The sequence below is a fragment of the Ambystoma mexicanum genome, chromosome 1p (assembly GCF_040938575.1).
Source record: "Ambystoma mexicanum isolate Mex_15411 chromosome 1p, UKY_AmexF1_1, whole genome shotgun sequence".
Classification (NCBI taxonomy): domain Eukaryota; kingdom Metazoa; phylum Chordata; class Amphibia; order Caudata; family Ambystomatidae; genus Ambystoma; species Ambystoma mexicanum.
In genome coordinates this window covers 669,168,127-669,192,127 of record NC_090921.1, presented here as the reverse complement: position 1 = coordinate 669,192,127, position 24,001 = coordinate 669,168,127, and the positions used below count along the sequence as shown (strand labels likewise).

Sequence of the window (24,001 nt, the reverse complement as noted above, 5' to 3'; positions counted from 1 at the left end):
CCAGACACCCATGCAAAATCCGAAATGTGGGGAAAAAAACGCATTTTCCACACATTTCGCTCGGCTCACCCATCGAAACACGCACCCAACAACACATGGCCTACCGTCCCGCGTTCCCACAGGTGTCCCGATGAAAACTGTTCCTCACATGTGTGGGTGCACCTACCTGGGTGCCAAGGGGAAAGCCTAAAACACAAGTAACCCCAAGTATGTTTTCAGACCAGAATTTCAGACTATCTGCCAACCGGCACACCATACAGATATGGGCCTCGGGTGTCCAAGCCACCAAGGAAAACAGGGAACCCCATGCATTTCCGAAAAGAGGACACCCGTGGGAATCCGCAGAGGTATGATTTGGGCAAATAGCCCCAGAATTTAGTACCCAGACACCCCCGCAAAGTCCGAAATGTGGGGAAAAAACGCATTTTCCACATTTTTCGCTCGGCTCACCCATCGAAACACGCACCCAGCAACACATGGCCTACCGTCCCGCGTTCCCACAGGTGTCCTGATGAAAACGGTACCTCATGTGTGGGTGCACCTACCTGGGCGCCAAGGGAAAAGCCTAAAACACAAGTAACCCCAAGTCTGTTTTCAGACCGGAATTTCAGACTCTCTACCAACCGGCACCCCATACAGATATGGGCCTCTGGTGTCCAAGCCACCAAGGAAAACAGGGAACCCCATGCATTTCCGAAATGAGGACACCCGTGGGAATCCGCAGAGGTACGATTTGGGCAAATAGCCCCAGAATTTAGTACCCAGACCCCCCCGCAAAGTCCGAAACATTGGGAAAAAAATGCATTTTCCACACATTTCGCTCGGCTCACCCATCGAAACACGCACCCAACAACACATGGCCTACTGTCCCGCGTTCCCACAGGTGTCCCGATGAAAACGGTACCTCACATGTGTGGGTGCACCTACCTGGGCGCCAAGGGAAAGCCTAAAACACAAGTAACCCCAAGTCTGTTTTCAGACCGGAATTTCAGACTCTCTGCCGACCGGCAGACCATACAGATATGGGCCTCGGGTGTCCAAGCCACCAAGGAAAACAGGGAACCCCATGCATTTCCGAAAAGAGGACACCTGTGGGAATCCGCAGAGGTATGATTTGCGCAAATCCCCCCAGAATTTATTACCCAGACACCCCTGCAAAGTCCGAAATGTGGGGAAAAAACGCATTTTCCGTGCATTTCGCTCGGCTCACCCATCGAAACATGCCCCTAACAACACATGGCCTACCGTCCCGTGTTCCCACAGGTGTCCCGATGAAAACGGTACCTCACATGTGTGGGTGCATCTACCTGGGCGCAAAGGAGAAAGCCTAAAACACAAGTAACCCCAAGTCTATTTTCAACCAGAATTTCAGACTCTCTGCCGACCGGCACACCATACAGATATGGGCCTCGGGTGTCCAAGCCACCAAGGAAAACAGGGAACCCCATGCATTTCCGAAAAGAGGACACCCGTGGGAATCCGCAGAGGTATGATTTGCGCAAATCGCCCCAGAATTTATTACCCAGACACCCCTGCAAAATCCGAAATGTGGGAAAAAAACATATTTTCCTCATATTTCGCTCATCTCACCCATCGAAACACGCCCCCAACAACACATGGCCTACCGTCCTGCTTTCCCACCGGTGTCCCGATGAAAATGGTACCTCACATGTGTGGGTGCACCTACCTGGGTGCCAAGGGGAAAGCCTAAAACACAAGTAACCCCAAGTCTGTTTTCAGACGGGAATTTCAGACTCTCTGCCGACCGGCACACCATACAGATATGGGCCTCAGGTGTCCAAGCCACCAAGGAAAACAGGGAAACCCATGCATTTCCGAAAAGAGGAAACCCGTGGGAATCCGCAGAGGTATGATTTGCGCAAATCGCCCCAGAATTTATTACCCAGACACCCCTGTAAAATCCGAAATGTGGGGAAAAAACATATTTTCCGCACATTTAGCTCGGCTCACCCATCAAAACACGCCCCCAACAACACATGGCGTACCGTCCCGTGTTCCCACAGGTGTCTCGATGAAAACGCTACCTCACATGTGTGGTTGCACCTAAAGGGGAAAGCCTAAAACATAAGTAACCCCAAGTCTGTTTTCAGACCAGAATTTCAGACTCTCTGCCGACCGGAACACCATACAGATATGGGCCTCGGGTGTCCAAGCCACCAAGGAAAACAGGGAAACCCATGCATTTCCGAAAAGAGGAAACCCGTGGGAATCCGCAGAGGTATGATTTGCGCAAATCGCCCCAGAATTTATTACCCAGACACCCCTGTAAAATCCGAAATGTGGGGAAAAAACATATTTTCCGCACATTTCGCTCGGCTCACCCATCAAAACACGCCCCCAACAACACATGGCGTACCGTCCCGTGTTCCCACAGGTGTCTCGATGAAAACGGTACCTCACATGTGTGGTTGCACCTAAAGGGGAAAGCCTAAAACATAAGTAACCCCAAGTCTGTTTTCAGACCAGAATTTCAGACTCTCTGCCGACCGGAACACCATACAGATATGGGCCTCGGGTGTCCAAGCCACCAAGGAAAACAGGGAACCCCATGCATTTCCGAAAAGAGGACACCTTTGGGAATCCGCAGAGGTATGATTTGCGCAAATCCCCCCAGAATTTATTACCCAGACACCTCTGCAAAGTCCGAAATGTGGGGAAAAAACGCATTTTCTGTGCATTTCGCTCGGCTCACCCATCGAAACATGCCCCCAACAACACATGGCCTACCGTCCCGCGTTCCCACTGGTGTCCCGATGAAAACGGTACCTCACGAAAGCCTAAAACACAAGTAACCCCAAGTATGTTTTCAGACCGGAATTTCAGACTCTCTGCCAACCGGCACACCATACAGATATGGGCCTCGGGTGTCCAAGCCACCAAGGAAACCAGGGAACCCATGCATTTCCGAAAAGTGGACACCCGTGGGAATCCGCAGAGGTATGATTTGCGTAAATCGCCCCAGAATTTATTACCCAGACACCCCCGCAAAGTCCGAAATGTGGGGAAAAAATGCATTTTCCGCGCATTTCGCTCAGCTCACCCATCGAAACACGCACCCAACAACACATGTTCCCACAGGTGTCCCGATGAAAACGGTACCTCACATGTGTGGGTGCACCTACCTGGGCGTCAAGGGGAAAGCCTCAAACACAAGTTACCCCAAGTCTGTTTTCAGATGGAAATTTCAGACTCTCTGCCGACCGGCACACCATACATATATGGGCCTCGGGTGTCCAAGCCACCAAGGAAAACAGGGAACCCCATGCATTTCCAAAAAGAGGACACCCGTGGGAATCCGCAGAGGTATGATTTGCGCAAATCGCCCCAGAATTTATTACCCACACACCCCTGCAAAATCCGAAATGTGGGGAAAAAAACGCATTTTCCACACATTTCGCTCGGCTCACCCATCGAAACACGCACCCAACAACACATGGCCTACCGTCCCGCGTTCCCACAGGTGTCCCGATGAAAACTGTTCCTCACATGTGTGGGTGCACCTACCTGGGTGCCAAGGGGAAAGCCTAAAACACAAGTAACCCCAAGTATGTTTTCAGACCGGAATTTCAGACTCTCTACCAACAGGCACCCCATACAGATATGGGCCTCTGGTGTCCAAGCCACCAAGGAAAACAGGGAACCCCATGCATTTCCGAAAAGAGGACACCCGTGGGAATCCGCAGAGGTACGATTTGGGCAAATAGCCCCAGAATTTAGTACACAGACCCCCCCGCAAAGTCCGAAATATCGGGAAAAAAACGCATTTTCCACACATTTCGCTCGGCTCACCCATCGAAACACGCACCCAACAACACATGGCCTACTGTCCCGCGTTCCCACAGGTGTCCCGATGAAAACGGTACCTCACATGTGTGGGTGCACCTACCTGGGCGCCCAGGGGAAAGCCTAAAACACAAGTAACCCAAGTCTGTTTTCTGACCAGAATTTCAGACTCTCTGCCAACCGGCACACCATACAGATATGGGCCTCGGGTGTCCAAGCCACCAAGGAAAACAGGGAACCCCATGCATTTCCGAAAAGAGGACACCCGTGGGAATCCGCAGAGGTATGATTTGCGCAAATCGCCCCAGAATTTATTACCCAGACACCCCCGCAAAGTCCGAAATGTGGGAAAAAATGCATTTTCCGCGCATTTCGCTCGGCTCACCCATCGAAACATGCCCCCAACAACACATGGCCTACCGTCCCGCGTTCCCACTGGTGTCCTGATGAAAATGGTACCTCACATGTGTGGGTGCACCTACCTGGGCGCCAAGGGAAAGCCTAAAACACAAGTAACCCCAAGTCTGTTTTCAGACTGGAATTTCAGACTCTTTGCCGACCGGCAGACCATACAGATATGGACCTCGAGTGTCCAAGCCACCAAGGAAAACAGGGAACCCCATGCATTTCCGAAAAGAGGACACCCGTGGGAATCCGCAGAGGTACAATTTGGGCAAATAGCCCCAGAATTTAGTACCCAGACCCCCCCCCAAAGTCTGAAATGTGGGGAAAAAAACGCATTTTACACACATTTCGCTCGGCTCACCCATGGAAACACGCACCCAACAACACATGGCCTACTGTCCCGCGTTCCCACAGGTGTCCCGATGAAAACGGTACCTCTCATGTGTGGGTGCACCTACCTGGGCGCCAAGGGGAAAGCCTAAAACACAAGTAACCCCAGGTCTGTTTTCAGACCTGAATTTCAGACTCTCTGCCAACCGGCACACCATACAGATATGGGCCTCGGGTGTCCAAGCCACCAAGGAAAACAGGGAACCCCATGCATTTCAGAAAAGAGGACATCCGTGGGAATCCGCAGAGGTATGATTTGCGCGAATCGCCCCAGAATTTATTACCCAGACACCCCCGCAAAGTCCGAAATGTGGGGAAAAAATGCATTTTCCGCACATTTCGCTCGGCTCACCCATCGAAACACGCCCCTAACAACACATGGCCTACCGTCCCCCGTTCCCACAGGTGTCCCGATGAAAACAGTACCTCACATGTGTGGGTGCACCTACCTGAGCGCCAAGGGGAAAGCCTAAAACACAAGTAACCCCAAGTCTGTTTTCAGACCGGAATTTCAGACTCTCTGCCAACCGGCACACCATACAGATATGGGCCTCGGGTGTCCAAGCCACCAAGGAAAACAGGGAACCCATTGCATTTCCGAAAAGAGGACACCCGTGGTAATCCGCAGAGTACGATTTGCGCAAATCGCCCCAGAATTTAGTACCCAGACACCCCCGCAAATTCTGAAATGTGGGGAAAAGAATGCATTTTCTGCACATTTCGCTCGGCTCACCCATCGAAACATGCACCCAACAACACATGGCCTACCGTCCCGCGTTCCCACAGGTGTCCCAATGAAAACGGTACCTCACATGTGTGGGTGCACCTACCTGGGTGCCAAGGGGAAAGCCTAAAACACAAGTAACGCCAAGTCTGTTTTCAGACAGGAAATTCAGACTCTCTGCCGACCGGCACACCATACATATATGGGCCTCGGGTGTCCAAGCCACCAAGGAAAACAGGGAACCCCATGCATTTCCGAAAAGAGGACACCCGTGGGAATCCGCAGAGGTATGATTTGCGCAAATCGCCCCAGAATTTATTACCCAGACACCCCTGCAAAATCCGAAATGTGGGAAAAAAAACATATTTTCCTCACATTTCGCTCATCTCACCCATCGAAACACGCCCCCAACAACACATGGCCTACCGTCCTGCTTTCCCACCGGTGTCCCCATGAAAATGGTACCTCACATGGGTGGGTGCACCTACCTGGGCGCCAAGGGGAAAGCCTAAAACACAAGTAACCCCATGTCTGTTTTCAGACCGGAATTTCAGACTCTGCCGACCGGCACACAATACAGATATCGGCCTCGGGTGTCCAAGCCACCAAGGAAAACAGGGAACCCCATGCATTTCCGAAAAGAGGACACCCGTGGGAATCCGCAGAGGTATGATTTGGGCAAATAGCCCCAGAATTTAGTACCCAGAGACCCCCGCAAAGTCCGAAATGTGGGGAAAAAAACGCATTTTCCACATTTTTCGCTCGGCTCACCCATCGAAACACGCACCCAGCAACACATGGCCTACCGTCCCGCGTTCCCACAGGTGTCCTGATGAAAACGGTACCTCATGTGTGGGTGCACCTACCTGGGTGCCAAGGGAAAAGCCTAAAACACAAGTAACCCCAAGTCTGTTTTCAGACCGGAATTTCAGACTCTCTACCAACCGGCACCCCATACAGATTTGGGCCTCTGGTGTCCAAGCCACCAAGGAAAACAGGGAACCCCATGCATTTCCGAAAAGAGGACACCCGTGGGAATCCGCAGAGGTACGATTTGGGCAAATAGCCCCAGAATTTAGTACCCAGACCCCCCCGCAAAGTCCGAAATGTGGGGAAAAAATGCATTTTCCGCGCATTTCGCTCGGCTCACCCATCGAAACACGCCCCCAACAACACATGGCCTACCGTCCCGTGTTCCCACAGGTGTCCCGATGAAAACGGTACCTCACATGTGTGGGTGTACCTACCTGGGCGCCAAGGGGAAAGCCTAAAACACAAGTAACCCAAGTCTGTTTTCTGACCAGAATTTCAGACTCTCTGCCAACCGGCACACCATACAGATATGGGCCTCGGGTGTCCAAGCCACCAAGGAAAACAGGGAACCCCATGCATTTCCGAAAAGAGGCCACCCGTGGGAATCCGCAGAGGTATGATTTGCGCAAATCGCCCCAGAATTTATTACCCAGACACCCCTGCAAAATCCGAAATGTGGGAAAAAAACATATTTTCCTCACATTTCGCTCATCTCACCCATCGAAACACGCCCCCAACAACACATGGCCTACCGTCCTGCTTTTCCACCGGTGTCCCGATGAAAATGGTACCTCACATGGGTGGGTGCACCTACCTGGGTGCCAAGGGGAAAGCTTAAAACACAAGTAACCCCATGTCTGTTTTCAGACCGGAATTTCAGACTCTCTGCTGACCGGCACACAATACAGATATCGGCCTCGGGTGTCCAAGCCACCAAGGAAAACAGGGAACCACATGCATTGCCGAAAAGAGGACACCCGTGGGAATCCGCAGAGGTATGAGTTGCACAAATTGCCCCAGAATGTATTACCCAGACACCCCCGCAAAGTCCGAAATGTGGGAAAAAATGCATTTTCCGCGCATTTCACTCGGCTCACCCATCGAAACATGCCCCCAACAACACATGGCCTACCGTCCCGCGTTCCCACTGGTGTCCTGATGAAAATGGTACCTCACATGTGTGGGTGCACCTACCTGGGCGCCAAGGGAAAGCCTAAAACACAAGTAACCCCAAGTCTGTTTTCAGACTGGAATTTCAGACTCTTTGCCGACCGGCAGACCATACAGATATGGACCTCGAGTGTCCAAGCCACCAAGGAAAACAGGGAACCCCATGCATTTCCGAAAAGAGGACACCCGTGGGAATCCGCAGAGGTACAATTTGGGCAAATAGCCCCAGAATTTAGTACCCAGACTCCCCCCCCCAAAGTCAGAAATGTGGGGGAAAAAACGCATTTTCCACACATTTCGCTCGGCTCACCCATGGAAACACGCACCCAACAACACATGGCCTACTGTCCCGCGTTCCCACAGGTGTCCCGATGAAAACGGTACCTCTCATGTGTGGGTGCACCTACCTGGGCGCCAAGGGGAAAGCCTAAAACACAAGTAACCCCAGGTCTGTTTTCAGACCTGAATTTCAGACTCTCTGCCAACCGGCACACCATACAGATATGGGCCTCGGGTGTCCAAGCCACCAAGGAAAACAGGGAACCCCATGCATTTCAGAAAAGAGGACATCCGTGGGAATCCGCAGAGGTATGATTTGCGCAAATCGCCCCAGAATTTATTACCCAGACACCCCCGCAAAGTCCGAAATGTGGGGAAAAAATGCATTTTCCGCACATTTCGCTCGGCTCACCCATCGAAACACGCCCCTAACAACATATGGCCTACCGTCCCCCGTTCCCACAGGTGTCCCGATGAAAACAGTACCTCACATGTGTGGGTGCACCTACCTGAGCGCCAAGGGGAAAGCCTAAAACACAAGTAACCCCAAGTCTGTTTTCAGACCGGAATTTCAGACTCTCTGCCAACCGGCACACCATACAGATATGGGCATCGGGTGTCCAAGCCACCAAGGAAAACAGGGAACCCCATGCATTTCCGAAAAGAGGACACCCGTGGTAATCCGCAGAGTACGATTTGCGCAAATCGCCCCAGAATTTAGTACCCAGACACCCCCGCAAATTCTGAAATGTGGGGAAAAGAATGCATTTTCTGCACATTTCGCTCGGCTCACCCATCGAAACATGCACCCAACAACACATGGCCTACCGTCCCGCGTTCCCACAGGTGTCCCAATGAAAACGGTACCTCACATGTGTGGGTGCACCTACCTGGGTGCCAAGGGGAAAGCCTAATACACAAGTAACCCCAAGTCTGTTTTCAGACAGGAATTTCAGACTCTCTGCCGACCGGCACACCATACATATATGGGCCTCGGGTGTCCAAGCCACCAAGGAAAACAGGGAATCCCATGCATTTCCGAAAAGAGGACACCCGTGGGAATCCGCAGAGGTATGATTTGCGCAAATCGCCCCAGAATTTATTACCCAGACACCCCTGCAAAATCCGAAATGTGGGAAAAAAACATATTTTCCTCACATTTCGCTCATCTCACCCATCGAAACACGCCCCCAACAACACATGGCCTACCGTCCTGCTTTCCCACCGGTGTCCCCATGAAAATGGTACCTCACATGGGTGGATGCACCTACCTGGGCGCCAAGGGGAAAGCCTAAAACACAAGTAACCCCATGTCTGTTTTCAGACCGGAATTTCAGACTCTGCCGACCGGCACACAATACAGATATCGGCCTCGGGTGTCCAAGCCACCAAGGAAAACAGGAAACCCCATGCATTTCCGAAAAGAGGACACCCGTGGGAATCCGCAGAGGTATGATTTGGGCAAATAGCCCCAGAATTTAGTACCCAGACACCCCCGCAAAGTCCGAAATGTGGGGAAAAAAACGCATTTTCCACATTTTTCGCTCGGCTCACCCATCGAAACACGCACCCAGCAACACATGGCCTACCGTCCCGCGTTCCCACAGGTGTCCTGATGAAAACGGTACCTCATGTGTGGGTGCACCTACCTGGGCGCCAAGGGAAAAGCCTAAAACACAAGTAACCCCAAGTCTGTTTTCAGACCGGAATTTCAGACTCTCTACCAACCGGCACCCCATACAGATATGGGCCTCTGGTGTCCAAGCCACCAAGGAAAACAGGGAACCCCATGCATTTCCGAAAAGAGGACACCTGTGGGAATCCGCAGAGGTACGATTTGGGCAAATAGCCCCAGAATTTAGTACCCAGACCCCCCCGCAAAGTCCAAAATATGGGGAAAAAAACGCATTTTCCACACATTTCGCTCGGCTCACCCATCGAAACACGCACCCAACAACACATGGCCTACTGTCCCGCGTTCCCACAGGTGTCCCGATAAAAACGGTACCTCACATGTGTGGGTGCACCTACCTGGGCGCCAAGGGAAAGCCTAAAACACAAGTAACCCCAAGTCTGTTTTCAGACCGGAATTTCAGACTCTTTGCCGACCGGCAGACCATACAGATATGGGCCTCGAGTGTCCAAGCCACCAAGGAAAACAGGGAACCCCATGCATTTCCGAAAAGAGGACACCTGTGGGAATCCGCAGAGGTATGATTTGCGCAAATCGCCCCAGAATTTATTACCCAGACACCCCCGCAAAGTCCGAAATGTGGGAAAAAATGCATTTTCCGCGCATTTCGCTCGGCTCACCCATCGAAACATGCCCCCAACAACACATGGCCTACCGTCCCGCGTTCCCACTGGTGTCCTGATGAAAATGGTACCTCACATGTGTGGGTGCACCTACCTGGGCGCCAAGGGAAAGCCTAAAACACAAGTAACCCCAAGTCTGTTTTCAGACTGGAATTTCAGACTCTTTGCCGACCGGCAGACCATACAGATATGGACCTCGAGTGTCCAAGCCACCAAGGAAAACAGGGAACCCCATGCATTTCCGAAAAGAGGACACCCGTGGGAATCCGCAGAGGTACAATTTGGGCAAATAGCCCCAGAATTTAGTACCCAGACCCCCCCCCAAAGTCTGAAATGTGGGGAAAAAAACGCATTTTCCAAACATTTCGCTCGGCTCACCCATGGAAACACGCACCCAACAACACATGGCCTACTGTCCCGCGTTCCCACAGGTGTCCCGATGAAAACGGTACCTCTCATGTGTGGGTGCACCTACCTGGGCGCCAAGGGGAAAGCCTAAAACACAAGTAACCCCAGGTCTGTTTTCAGACCTGAATTTCAGACTCTCTGCCAACCGGCACACCATACAGATATGGGCCTCGGGTGTCCAAGCCACCAAGGAAAACAGGGAACCCCATGCATTTCAGAAAAGAGGACATCCGTGGGAATCCGCAGAGGTATGATTTGCGCAAATCGCCCCAGAATTTATTACCCAGACACCCCCGCAAAGTCCGAAATGTGGGGAAAAAATGCATTTTCCGCACATTTCGCTCGGCTCACCCATCGAAACACGCCCCTAACAACACATGGCCTACCGTCCCCCGTTCCCACAGGTGTCCCGATGAAAACAGTACCTCACATGTGTGGGTGCACCTACCTGAGCGCCAAGGGGAAAGCCTAAAACACAAGTAACCCCAAGTCTGTTTTCAGACCGGAATTTCAGACTCTCTGCCAACCGGCACACCATACAGATATGGGCCTCGGGTGTCCAAGCCACCAAGGAAAACAGGGAACCCCATGCATTTCCGAAAAGAGGACACCCGTGGTAATCCGCAGAGTACGATTTGCGCAAATCGCCCCAGAATTTAGTACCCAGACACCCCCGCAAATTCTGAAATGTGCGGAAAAGAATGCATTTTCTGCACATTTCGCTCGGCTCACCCATCGAAACATGCACCCAACAACACATGGCCTACCGTCCCGCGTTCCCACAGGTGTCCCAATGAAAACGGTACCTCACATGTGTGGGTGCACCTACCTGGGTGCCAAGGGGAAAGCCTAAAACACAAGTAACGCCAAGTCTGTTTTCAGACAGGAAATTCAGACTCTCTGCCGACCGGCACACCATACATATATGGGCCTCGGCTGTCCAAGCCACCAAGGAAAACAGGGAACCCCATGCATTTCCGAAATGAGGACACCCGTGGGAATCCGCAGAGGTATGATTTGCGCAAATCGCCCCAGAATTTATTACCCAGACACCCCTGCAAAATCCGAAATGTGGGAAAAAAAACATATTTTCCTCACATTTCGCTCATCTCACCCTTCGAAACACGCCCCCAACCACACATGGCCTACCGTCCTGCTTTCCCACCGGTGTCCCCATGAAAATGGTACCTCACATGGGTGGGTGCACCTACCTGGGCGCCAAGGGGAAAGCCTAAAACACAAGTAACCCCATGTCTGTTTTCAGACCGGAATTTCAGACTCTGCCGACCGGCACACAATACAGATATCGGCCTCGGGTGTCCAAGCCACCAAGGAAAACAGGGAACCCCATGCATTTCCGAAAAGAGGACACCCGTGGGAATCCGCAGAAGTATGATTTGGGCAAATAGCCCCAGAATTTAGTACCCAGAGACCCCCGCAAAGTCCGAAATGTGGGGAAAAAAACGCATTTTCCACATTTTTCGCTCGGCTCACCCATCGAAACACGCACCCAGCAACACATGGCCTACCGTCCCGCGTTCCCACAGGTGTCCTGATGAAAACGGTACCTCATGTGTGGGTGCACCTACCTGGGTGCCAAGGGAAAAGCCTAAAACACAAGTAACCCCAAGTCTGTTTTCAGACCGGAATTTCAGACTCTCTACCAACCGGCACCCCATACAGATATGGGCCTCTGGTGTCCAAGCCACCAAGGAAAACAGGGAACCCCATGCATTTCCGAAAAGAGGACACCCGTGGGAATCCGCAGAGGTACGATTTGGGCAAATAGCCCCAGAATTTAGTACCCAGACCCCCCCGCAAAGTCCGAAATATGGGGAAAAAAACGCATTTTCGACACATTTCGCTCGGCTCACCCATCGAAACACGCACCCAACAACACATGGCCTACTGTCCCGCGTTCCCACAGGTGTCCCGATGAAAACGGTACCTCACATGTGTGGGTGCACCTGCCTGGGCGCCAAGGGAAAGCCTAAAACACAAGTAACCCCAAGTCTGTTTTCAGACCGGAATTTCAGACTCTTTGCCGACCGGCAGACCATACAGATATGGGCCTCGAGTGTCCAAGCCACCAAGGAAAACAGCGAACCCCATGCATTTCCGAAAAGAGGACACCCGTGGGAATCCGCAGAGGTATGATTTGCGCAAATCGCCCCAGAATTTATTACCCAGACACCCCCGCAAAGTCCGAAATGTGGGGAAAAAATGCATTTTCCGCGCATTTCGCTCGGCTCACCCATCGAAACACGCCCCCAACAACACATGGCCTACCGTCCCGTGTTCCCACAGGTGTCCCGATGAAAACGGTACCTCACATGTGTGGGTGTACCTACCTGGGCGCCAAGGGGAAAGCCTAAAACACAAGTAACCCAAGTCTGTTTTCTGACCAGAATTTCAGACTCTCTGCCAACCGGCACACCATACAGATATGGGCCTCGGGTGTCCAAGCCACCAAGGAAAACAGGGAACCCCATGCATTTCCGAAAAGAGGACACCCGTGGGAATCCGCAGAGGTATGATTTGCGCAAATCGCCCCAGAATTTATTACCCAGACACCCCCGCAAAGTCCGAAATGTGGGAAAAAATGCATTTTCCGCGCATTTCGCTCGGCTCACCCATCGAAACATGCCCCCAACAACACATGGCCTACCGTCCCGCGTTCCCACTGGTGTCCTGATGAAAATGGTACCTCACATGTGTGGGTGCACCTACCTGGGCGCCAAGGGAAAGCCTAAAACACAAGTAACCCCAAGTCTGTTTTCAGACTGGAATTTCAGACTCTTTGCCGACCGGCAGACCATACAGATATGGACCTCGAGTGTCCAAGCCACCAAGGAAAACAGGGAACCCCATGCATTTCCGAAAAGAGGACACCCGTGGGAATCCGCAGAGGTACAATTTGGGCAAATAGCCCCAGAATTTAGTACCCAGACCCCCCCCCAAAGTCTGAAATGTGGGGAAAAAAACGCATTTTCCACACATTTCGCTCGGCTCACCCTTGGAAACACGCACCCAACAACACATGGCCTACTGTCCCGCGTTCCCACAGGTGTCCCGATGAAAACGGTACCTCTCATGTGTGGGTGCACCTACCTGGGCGCCAAGGGGAAAGCCTAAAACACAAGTAACCCCAGGTCTGTTTTCAGACCTGAATTTCAGACTCTCTGCCAACCGGCACACCATACAGATATGGGCCTCGGGTGTCCAAGCCACCAAGGAAAACAGGGAACCCCATGCATTTCAGAAAAGAGGACATCCGTGGGAATCCGCAGAGGTATGATTTGCGCAAATCGCCCCAGAATTTATTACCCAGACACCCCCGCAAAGTCCGAAATGTGGGGAAAAAATGCATTTTCCGCGCATTTCGCTCGGCTCACCCATCGAAACACGCCCCCAACAACACATGGCCTACCGTTCCGTGTTCCCACAGGTGTCCCGATGAAAACGGTACCTCACATGTGTGGGTGTACCTACCTGGGCGCCAAGGGGAAAGCCTAAAACACAAGTAACCCAAGTCTGTTTTCTGACCAGAATTTCAGACTCTCTGCCAACCGGCACACCATACAGATATGGGCCTCGGGTGTCCAAGCCACCAAGGAAAACAGGGAACCCCATGCATTTCCGAAAAGAGGACACCCGTGGGAATCCGCAGAGGTATGATTTGCGCAAATCGCCCCAGAATTTATTACCCAGACACCCCCGCAAAGTCCGAAATGTGGGAAAAAGTGCATTTTCCGCGCATTTCGCTCGGCTCACCCATCGAAACATGCCCCCAACAACACATGGCCTACCATCCCGCGTTCCCACTGGTGTCCTGATGAAAATGGTACCTCACATGTGTGGGTGCACCTACCTGGGCACCAAGGGAAAGCCTAAAACACAAGTAACCCCAAGTCTGTTTTCAGACTGGAATTTCAGACTCTTTGCCGACCGGCAGACCATACAGATATGGACCTCGAGTGTGCAAGCCACCAAGGAAAACAGGGAACCCCATGCATTTCCGAAAAGAGGACACCCGTGGGAATCCGCAGAGGTACAATTTGGGTAAATAGCCCCAGAATTTAGTACCCAGACCCCCCCCCCAAAGTCTGAAATGTGGGGAAATAAACGCATTTTCCACACATTTCGCTCGGCTCACCCATGGAAACACGCACCCAACAACACATGGCCTACTGTCCCGCGTTCCCACAGGTGTCCCGATGAAAACGGTACCTCTCATGTGTGGGTGCACCTACCTGGGCGCCAAGGGGAAAGCCTAAAACACAAGTAACCCCAGGTCTGTTTTCAGACCTGAATTTCAGACTCTCTGCCAACCGGCACACCATACAGATATGGGCCTCGGGTGTCCAAGCCACCAAGGAAAACAGGGAACCCCATGCATTTCAGAAAAGAGGACATCCGTGGGAATCCGCAGAGGTATGATTTGCGCAAATCGCCCCAGAATTTATTACCCAGACACCCCCGCAAAGTCCGAAATGTGGGGAAAAAATGCATTTTCCGCACATTTCGCTCGGCTCACCCATCGAAACACGCCCCTAACAACATATGGCCTACCGTCCCCCGTTCCCACAGGTGTCCCGATGAAAACAGTACCTCACATGTGTGGGTGCACCTACCTGAGCGCCAAGGGGAAAGCCTAAAACACAAGTAACCCCAAGTCTGTTTTCAGACCGGAATTTCAGACTCTCTGCCAACCGGCACACCATACAGATATGGGCCTCGGGTGTCCAAGCCACCAAGGAAAACAGGGAACCCCATGCATTTCCGAAAAGAGGACACCCGTGGTAATCCGCAGAGTACGATTTGCGCAAATCGCCCCAGAATTTAGTACCCAGACACCCCCGCAAATTCTGAAATGTGGGGAAAAGAATGCATTTTCTGCACATTTCGCTCGGCTCACCCATCGAAACATGCACCCAACAACACATGGCCTACCGTCCCGCGTTCCCACAGGTGTCCCAATGAAAACGGTACCTCACATGTGTGGGTGCACCTACCTGGGTGCCAAGGGGAAAGCCTAATACACAAGTAACCCCAAGTCTGTTTTCAGACAGGAATTTCAGACTCTCTGCCGACCGGCACACCATACATATATGGGCCTCGGGTGTCCAAGCCACCAAGGAAAACAGGGAACCCCATGCATTTCCGAAAAGAGGACACCCGTGGGAATCCGCAGAGGTATGATTTGCGCAAATCGCCCCAGAATTTATTACCCAGACACCCCTGCAAAATCCGAAATGTGGGAAAAAAACATATTTTCCTCACATTTCGCTCATCTCACCCATCGAAACACGCCCCCAACAACACATGGCCTACCGTCCTGCTTTCCCACCGGTGTCCCCATGAAAATGGTACCTCACATGGGTGGATGCACCTACCTGGGCGCCAAGGGGAAAGCCTAAAACACAAGTAACCCCATGTCTGTTTTCAGACCGGAATTTCAGACTCTGCCGACCGGCACACAATACAGATATCGGCCTCGGGTGTCCAAGCCACCAAGGAAAACAGGAAACCCCATGCATTTCCGAAAAGAGGACACCCGTGGGAATCCGCAGAGGTATGATTTGGGCAAATAGCCCCAGAATTTAGTACCCAGACCCCCCCCCCAAAGTCTGAAATGTGGGGAAAAAAACGCATTTTCCACACATTTCGCTCGGCTCACCCATGGAAACACGCACCCAACAACACATGGCCTACTGTCCCGCGTTCCCACAGGTGTCCCGATGAAAACGGTACCTCTCATGTGTGGGTGCACCTACCTGGGCGCCAAGGGGAAAGCCTAAAACACAAGTAACCCCAGGTCTGTTTTCAGACCTGAATTTCAGACTCTCTGCCAACCGGCACACCATACAGATATGGGCCTCGGGTGTCCAAGCCACCAAGGAAAACAGGGAACCCCATGCATTTCAGAAAAGAGGACATCCGTGGGAATCCGCAGAGGTATGATTTGCGCAAATCGCCCCAGAATTTATTACCCAGACACCCCCGCAAAGTCCGAAATGTGGGGAAAAAATGCATTTTCCGCACATTTCGCTCGGCTCACCCATCGAAACACGCCCCCAACAACACATGGCCTACTGTCCCGCGTTCCCACAGGTGTCCCAATGAAAACGGTACCTCACATGTGTGGGTGCACCTACCCTGGTGCCAAGGGGAAAGCCTAATACACAAGTAACCCCAAGTCTGTTTTCAGACAGGAATTTCAGACTCTCTGCCGACCGGCACACCATACATATATGGGCCTCGGGTGTCCAAGCCACCAAGGAAAACAGGGAACCCCATGCATTTCCGAAAAGAGGACACCCGTGGGAATCCGCAGAGGTATGATTTGCGCAAATCGCCCCAGAATTTATTACCCAGACACCCCTGCAAAATCCGAAATGTGGGAAAAAAACATATTTTCCTCACATTTCGCTCATCTCACCCATCGAAACACGCCCCCAACAACACATGGCCTACCGTCCTGCTTTCCCACCGGTGTCCCCATGAAAATGGTACCTCACATGGGTGGATGCACCTACCTGGGCGCCAAGGGGAAAGCCTAAAACACAAGTAACCCCATGTCTGTTTTCAGACCGGAATTTCAGACTCTGCCGACCGGCACACAATACAGATATCGGCCTCGGGTGTCCAAGCCACCAAGGAAAACAGGAAACCCCATGCATTTCCGAAAAGAGGACACCCGTGGGAATCCGCAGAGGTATGATTTGGGCAAATAGCCCCAGAATTTAGTACCCAGACACCCCCGCAAAGTCCGAAATGTGGGGAAAAAAATGCATTTTCCACATTTTTCGGTCGGCTCACCCATCGAAACACGCACCCAGCAACACATGGCCTACCGTCCCGCGTTCCCACAGGTGTCCTGATGAAAACGGTACCTCATGTGTGGGTGCACCTACCTGGGCGCCAAGGGAAAAGCCTAAAACACAAGTAACCCCAAGTCTGTTTTCAGACCGGAATTTCAGACTCTCTACCAACCGGCACCCCATACAGATATGGGCCTCTGGTGTCCAAGCCACCAAGGAAAACAGGGAACCCCATGCATTTCCGAAAAGAGGACACCCGTGGGAATCCGCAGAGGTACGATTTGGGCAAATAGCCCCAGAATTTAGTACCCAGACCCCCCCGCAAAGTCCGAAATATGGGGAAAAAAACGCATTTTCCACACATTTCGCTCGGCTCACCCATCGAAACACGCACCCAACAACACATGGCCTACTGTCCCGCGTTTCCACAGGTGTCCCGATAAAAACGGTACCTCACATGTGTGGGTGCACCTACCTGGGCGCCAAGGGAAAGCCTAAAACACAAGTAACCCCAAGTCTGTTTTCAGACCGGAATTTCAGACTCTTTGCCGACCGGCAGACCATACAGATATGGGCCTCGAGTGTCCAAGCCACCAAGGAAAACAGGGAACCCCATGCATTTCCGAAAAGAGGACACCCGTGGGAATCCGCAGAGGTATGATTTGCGCAAATCGCCCCAGAATTTATTACCCAGACACCCCCGCAAAGTCCGAAATGTGGGAAAAAATGCATTTTCCGCGCATTTCGCTCGGCTCACCCATCGAAACATGCCCCCAACAACACATGGCCTACCGTCCCGCGTTCCCACTGGTGTCCTGATGAAAATGGTACCTCACATGTGTGGGTGCACCTACCTGGGCGCCAAGGGAAAGCCTAAAACACAAGTAACCCCAAGTCTGTTTTCAGACTGGAATTTCAGACTCTTTGCCGACCGGCAGACCATACAGATATGGACCTCGAGTGTCCAAGCCACCAAGGAAAACAGGGAACCCCATGCATTTCAGAAAAGAGGACATCCGTGGGAATCCGCAGAGGTATGATTTGCGCAAATCGCCCCAGAATTTATTACCCAGACACCCACGCAAAGTCCAAAATGTGGGGAAAAAATGCATTTTCCGCACATTTCGCTCGGCTCACCCATCGAAACATGCACCCAACAACACATGGCCTACCGTCCCGCGTTCCCACAGGTGTCCCAATGAAAACGGTACCTCACATGTGTGGGTGCACCTACCTGGGTGCCAAGGGGAAAGCCTAAAACACAAGTAGCCCCAAGTCTGTTTTCAGACCGGAATTTCAGACTCTCTGCCGACCGGCACACCATACATATATGGGCCTCGGGTGTCCAAGCCACCAAGGAAAACAGGGAACCCCATGCATTTCCGAAAAGAGGACACCCGTGGGAATCCGCAGAGGTATGATTTGCGCAAATCGCCCCAGAATTTATTACCCAGACACCCCTGCAAAATCCGAAATGTGGGAAAAAAACATATTTTCCTCACATTTCGCTCATCTCACCCATCGAAACACGCCCCCAACAACACATGGCCTACCGTCCTGCTTTCCCACCGGTGTCCCTGTTAGGGAGAATTCTCTGTTTAGGCTGAATTTCCCTCCCTAGTGAGTCCCCCAGCAGCTTTGCTGGATTTCTGGGGTTTAATTTTTTCTCCTGCCAAGAGTGAGACTCTTTTACCCTCACTCTTGGACATGTTGAACTGTGTTATCTTGGACAAACCTTGTGTTGAATGGGCTATGGGGTCTTTTACTCCATAGGGCCTCATGTATTTTTGTGATGTGGGTTACACAGCACCCTCTGTGCCGTGACCCAGGGGTGTCCTAGGGACTCCCCAACATAGACTCCATACCCTGGGACTGACTACTGTCTCCCAGGGCATGTAAAGTCACCAAAGACTTTGCTAGTCTTGAATCCTGAACAGAACCAGTACAAACCATCATATTGTGGACGTACTGGCTGGGGCAATTCGATTGCCCCAGGGTCTGTTAGTCGAGGGGGCACGTCTCCGTCCCCCCTGATCGAGTTTTGGCTGGTGGCAGTGGAAACTACGTTTTATATTCGACCGCGAATATTTTCCTATGGGATTTCCCATTGTTTTAGGCTAACACATTTAATTATTTATTTACGGTAGCCTTAAACATACCGCCGGTTTATATATTTATTTTTATAACTCCGGTTGGGACTTTTTGCCAAAACTTGATTCTAAAATGGCGTTGGTGTTCGCCTCTGTAACTCTGACCCAAAGTGGAGCCCTTTGTTCCACTTTTGGCGGGCTTCTCCACAGAAGCCCTCCAAAGTGGTGCCACTCTGTCTGGGGTACTTAGGAGGGGTGGATGGGGATTTAGGCACCCTGGACTGAGTTACCTTGGTAACTCAAGTCGCACTCCGTCCTGATTGGCCCAAGTGGTGAGCCGGCCGGCTCACCACTTAGCATGTTTGAGTGACAGCTAGGCTGGGTGAATGGGGGTTTGCTGCATAAAAGCAGGGCTTTGGGGACTGGGACTTCAGAAGTCGCCACAGGACCAAGAATCCGACGAGGGAAGAGCTGAGCCGACCTGCTTCGACGACACCACCCGGTGGAGCCCTGCTGAACCGTCTCACCACTTTTCCCGACGACCGAGGAGAACTCTTAACGGAGTGGCTCCTTCCCTTGACTGGTGGGGACAACCAGTTTTCGCCTTCTTTTCGCTTCTCGAGGTATCTCGTGGCCGCCTTGCCAGTGCCAAGCACCCCGGCAACCGGAACCCCACCACTTTTACCCCGAACCACGAAAGTCGGTACAACCCTTCAACCGGAGGACTCCGCGGCTGGTTTCTTCCCGGGCAGTGCAACGACCTTCTTCTTCTGCTCTTCAGCGAGAACTTCTTCTCCCCTGACCGACGTCGAGCCTTGCTGCCACTGCCTGGAACAACTGCCACCGCTGGAGGATCCTTTCCACTTAAGGTACCGTGTTCCGCCTGGCTTCCCTTGCCACCGACTGTACGGGGTAGATTTAGCCCCCGGCTTTCGAACCTGGGAGTGCCTGGGACACCCTGGCTAAACTTTCTAAGCCACTCTAAACTCTTTCTAACTCTTTGCAAGACTTTGAATCCTTAACAACAGTGTGATCTTGGGCACATTTTCGCTCCGGCTACTCTAAGAGTGGGCCCTGCCTAGTGACTTTTGCTCACCTGTGACTTTGTGCTTCTGTGAGTCTATTGCAAGTGTTCTGGACCTTAGAGTGGTGTGTTTAACCCATTCCTGTTTCTTTTTACCCCTTTCTTGAACCTACTAGAGTGTCATCTAACGTTAAGCGCTCACCTCTGTTTTAATTATGTGGTGTTAACTTAGAGTTGTCTAGATAGGAGTAAGGGTTGGAACTGCTTTCATTATAACTGTGTTTGAAGTGTTTTTACTATATTTTGCTAGAGTGTTTTTAACTTATGTGTATTTTAAATAAATAACTATATACTTTTGAAACCAAGCTCTGGTCAGTGTTTGCTTGTGCTATTGTGTTTTGGTATATATTGTGTATACTTTGCATACTGCCTAACTCTTCTTGAGAGAAGTCTGACTGCTCAGCCACAGCTACCAGGTAAATCTGGGTGGTACAGACTGCTACCAAAGGGGTTTACTGCTCTACCTGTAGTCTTAAATCTTTTGCAGTGTTCCCCAAGGGAACTGCACAGGTTTCTGCCTAACACTGGTGTACAGCGGTGGGATTTGTATTGAGTATACATTTTATTGTGCTTTAGATACCTTAGTGCAACTAACCACAAAGCTTAGCACTGAAAAAGTAAAACCTCTAACATGTCAGTTATAGAAAGCTATAGTCAAGAGTCCCTTGCAGCCAAAACTGCTGATTGTTTAAGAGTGCTCTGTAAACATAAGGATCTCCTGACTAAGGGCAAGAAAATGGAGCTGATTGAAAGATTGTTAGCTAACCAAAGTCTGGGTGATGGTTCAGAGGAACCTACCACTCCAGCAACTGTAGATGACAGTGTTGAAGTTAACATGGAGCAAAATGTTGATGATTCTGAGGAAGAGTCAGAAGAGGAGGGTGAGGCTGTTGTAACTGTCCCCCCTAGGCCTCTGCCTGCTCTACCTGCTGTGCCTACTGGACCTTTACCAGGTCCCACATTTAGTCCTCAGTACTTTGAACTGGAGAAAATGAAGCTAGAATTGGAGTATAAGAAACTTAATGCTCAAACTGACAAAGAACTAAGGCTAAGGGAAATGGAGCTCAAGTATGACTTAGAAATGAAGAAATTATCTGTTGAGAATGTTTCTCTCTCTGGCTCCTCTAGAAGTTCCAGTCCTAAAAGACCCCGGATGCCTAAAGAATTGGTTGGTATGTATGAGCCTAAGTTGGATGTGTTGGATTGGTTGTCTCTGTTTGAATATAATCATGGGCTCCAGAACATCACAGGAAATGACTTACTCACCTGGTTGTTCTCTAGGCTTCCCCCTGTTGCAACTGATGTGGTAATGGAGATGGTGGGGGAGGAGGATAGGAAGGACTATGAATGTGGGAAACTAGCTTTGATAGCTAGGTTTGGGAAGACCCCTTCCCAGTATCTTAAGAGGTTTAGGAACCTCAAAAAGCATGATGGTACCCCTTGGGCTACCTGGGTGAGTGAATGTTTGAAAAACTTAGAGGGATGGATTAAGGGTTACAAGGTGAACACTTATGAAGGTATGAAGAATTTGTTTATGTTGGAGACTATTTATGATGCCTGCTCTCCTGAGCTCCGACAACACTTGGCTGATTCCAGGGAATTGGATTCCCGGAAACTAGCTAAGGCTGCTGACTTGTGGGTTGCCAACAGGGCCACTCACAAGGATTCTGGGGTAACTCAGAAGAAGGATGGGGAAAAACAGTCTAAGAAGGACTCCAAAGAGAATTCTAATACTACAAATTCCAAAGAGGGCCCCAAACAAAACTATAAGGGTAAGCCACAAGGGAAACCAAATCAGGCTAGTGTACCTTCTGGTCCCAGACCAGAAGGAAGTCAGAACAAGCCTCCATTCCAGCGAGCCTTTGGCTCATGCTTTGTTTGTAAGGCTACTGACCATGTGAAAGGAGATCCCAGATGTAAGGGTAAACCTTCAGGGGTCCAGCTTGCCTCCTTAGCCTTCGCTCCAGAAGAGGAAGTACAAATGGCAAGTGGAAACTTTCTATTACTAGCTGATGAACCCACTGGAGTCTCAGCTAGTGTTTCTTTAGTCTCTCTGGGGTTGTGGGAGCAACAGAATTTAGATGTCTATAACTCTATCCCAGATAATACTAAAGAGTATTATAAGGACAGTGTCCAGGTGAATGGTCAGGAGACTCCTGCCATTAGGGACACTGGAGCCAGCATAACTGTGGTGGATGAATCATTTTTCAAGGCAGAGGATGTTGCTAAGGCACCCAAATGCCTCACCAAGTTAGCTGGTGGGCCTGTGCAGATGTGTCCCCAGTTACCAGTTCTCATCCAATGTAATGATATGGCTGTAAAAATACCTGTCAGTGTACAATGTGAAGTGCCAGGTAGGGTTCTGTTGGGTAATGACCTCAAAGCTCTTGGAGTTGTATCTCATACCCCCAGACCTCCTAGCAAAAGGTTCCAGGAACTCACAAAACCTGCAAGGGAGAAAACCCTGAGAGGGTTATCTCAGGAGATGATGACAGAAATCACTCCTCTACCACTGGAGCAACTTACTGCAGTAACTACCAGATCAGGAGCAAAGGGGCAACCCAAGACTCCTAGGAAAAAGCCAGCAGCAAGCACTCCAGTGCTTCCAACAAGGACTTCCCCTAGGTTGTCCAAAGTTACACCTGTAACTCCACCTCCAGCTGAGGCTGAGAGGGAGGTACAACCCTGTGTGGTTGAGCTAGACTCTGAGGAAGAGCTAGAAGGAGGCCCCAACCTTATTGGAGATTTGGACCCTGAGGACCATCCTGAGCTGCAGTTTTTACTGGCAGAAGGTGGGCCTAGCAGGGCAGCTTTTCGTAAGGGGCAAAGAGAATGTCCAACTCTGGAAGGTCTCCGCCACCAGGCAGCTTCTCAAGCTGATGGGCAAGAGCCTGGGAAGTATAGGTTGCACTGGGAAGATGGCCTCTTCTACAGTGAACCCACTGAGTCTGAACCTGGAGACTACAAACGCCTTGTAGTCCCACAAGAAAACAGACAACAGTTCTTACAACTAGCCCATGAGATACCTTTGGCTGGCCACTTGAGTTTCAAGAAGACCAAGGAAAGGCTCTCACTCTACTTTTATTGGCCAAAGATGGGGGCCGAAGTAGATAGATATTGTAAGAGCTGCCATACCTGCCAGACTTCTGGTAAGGTTGGTTCCAAGAATGTGGCACCTTTAGTGCCTCTCCCAGTTGTGGGAGTCCCATTTGAGAGGGTAGGGATTGACATTGTTGGTCCCCTTGATCCTCCAACCTCCTCAGGCAACAGGTTTATCCTTGTTGTAGTAGACCATGCTACTAGGTACCCTGAGGCCATTCCTATGAGGACTGTTACAGCTCCGGCTGTGGCTAAGGCCCTCCTTGGTATTTTTACCAGGGTTGGGTTTCCTAAGGAGGTAATCTCTGACAGGGGGTCAAACTTTATGTCCCACTACATGAAGGCCATGTGGAAAACCTGTGGAGTTACCTACAAGTTCTCAACCGCCTACCACCCTCAGACAAACGGGTTGGTTGAAAGGTTTAACAGAACCATGAAGAGCATGATAGGTGCTTTGGAAGAACCCCTTAAGAAAAAGTGGGACCTTCTACTGCCATGCCTTCTCTTTGCTTATAGAGAAGTCCCTCAGGAGGGAGTAGGTTATTCTCCCTTTGAGCTTCTCTATGGCCATCCAGTCAGAGGTCCATTGGCCCTG

The 24,001-nt window shown here is 51.1% G+C and overlaps 1 long non-coding RNA gene across 1 annotated transcript in view; it reads right to left on the bottom strand.

The window, feature by feature from the left end:
• The window catches only part of LOC138556815 (uncharacterized), a 583,894-nt gene that overhangs the window by 392,931 nt on the left and 166,962 nt on the right, over window positions 1–24,001 (bottom strand). The window lies entirely within an intron of this gene.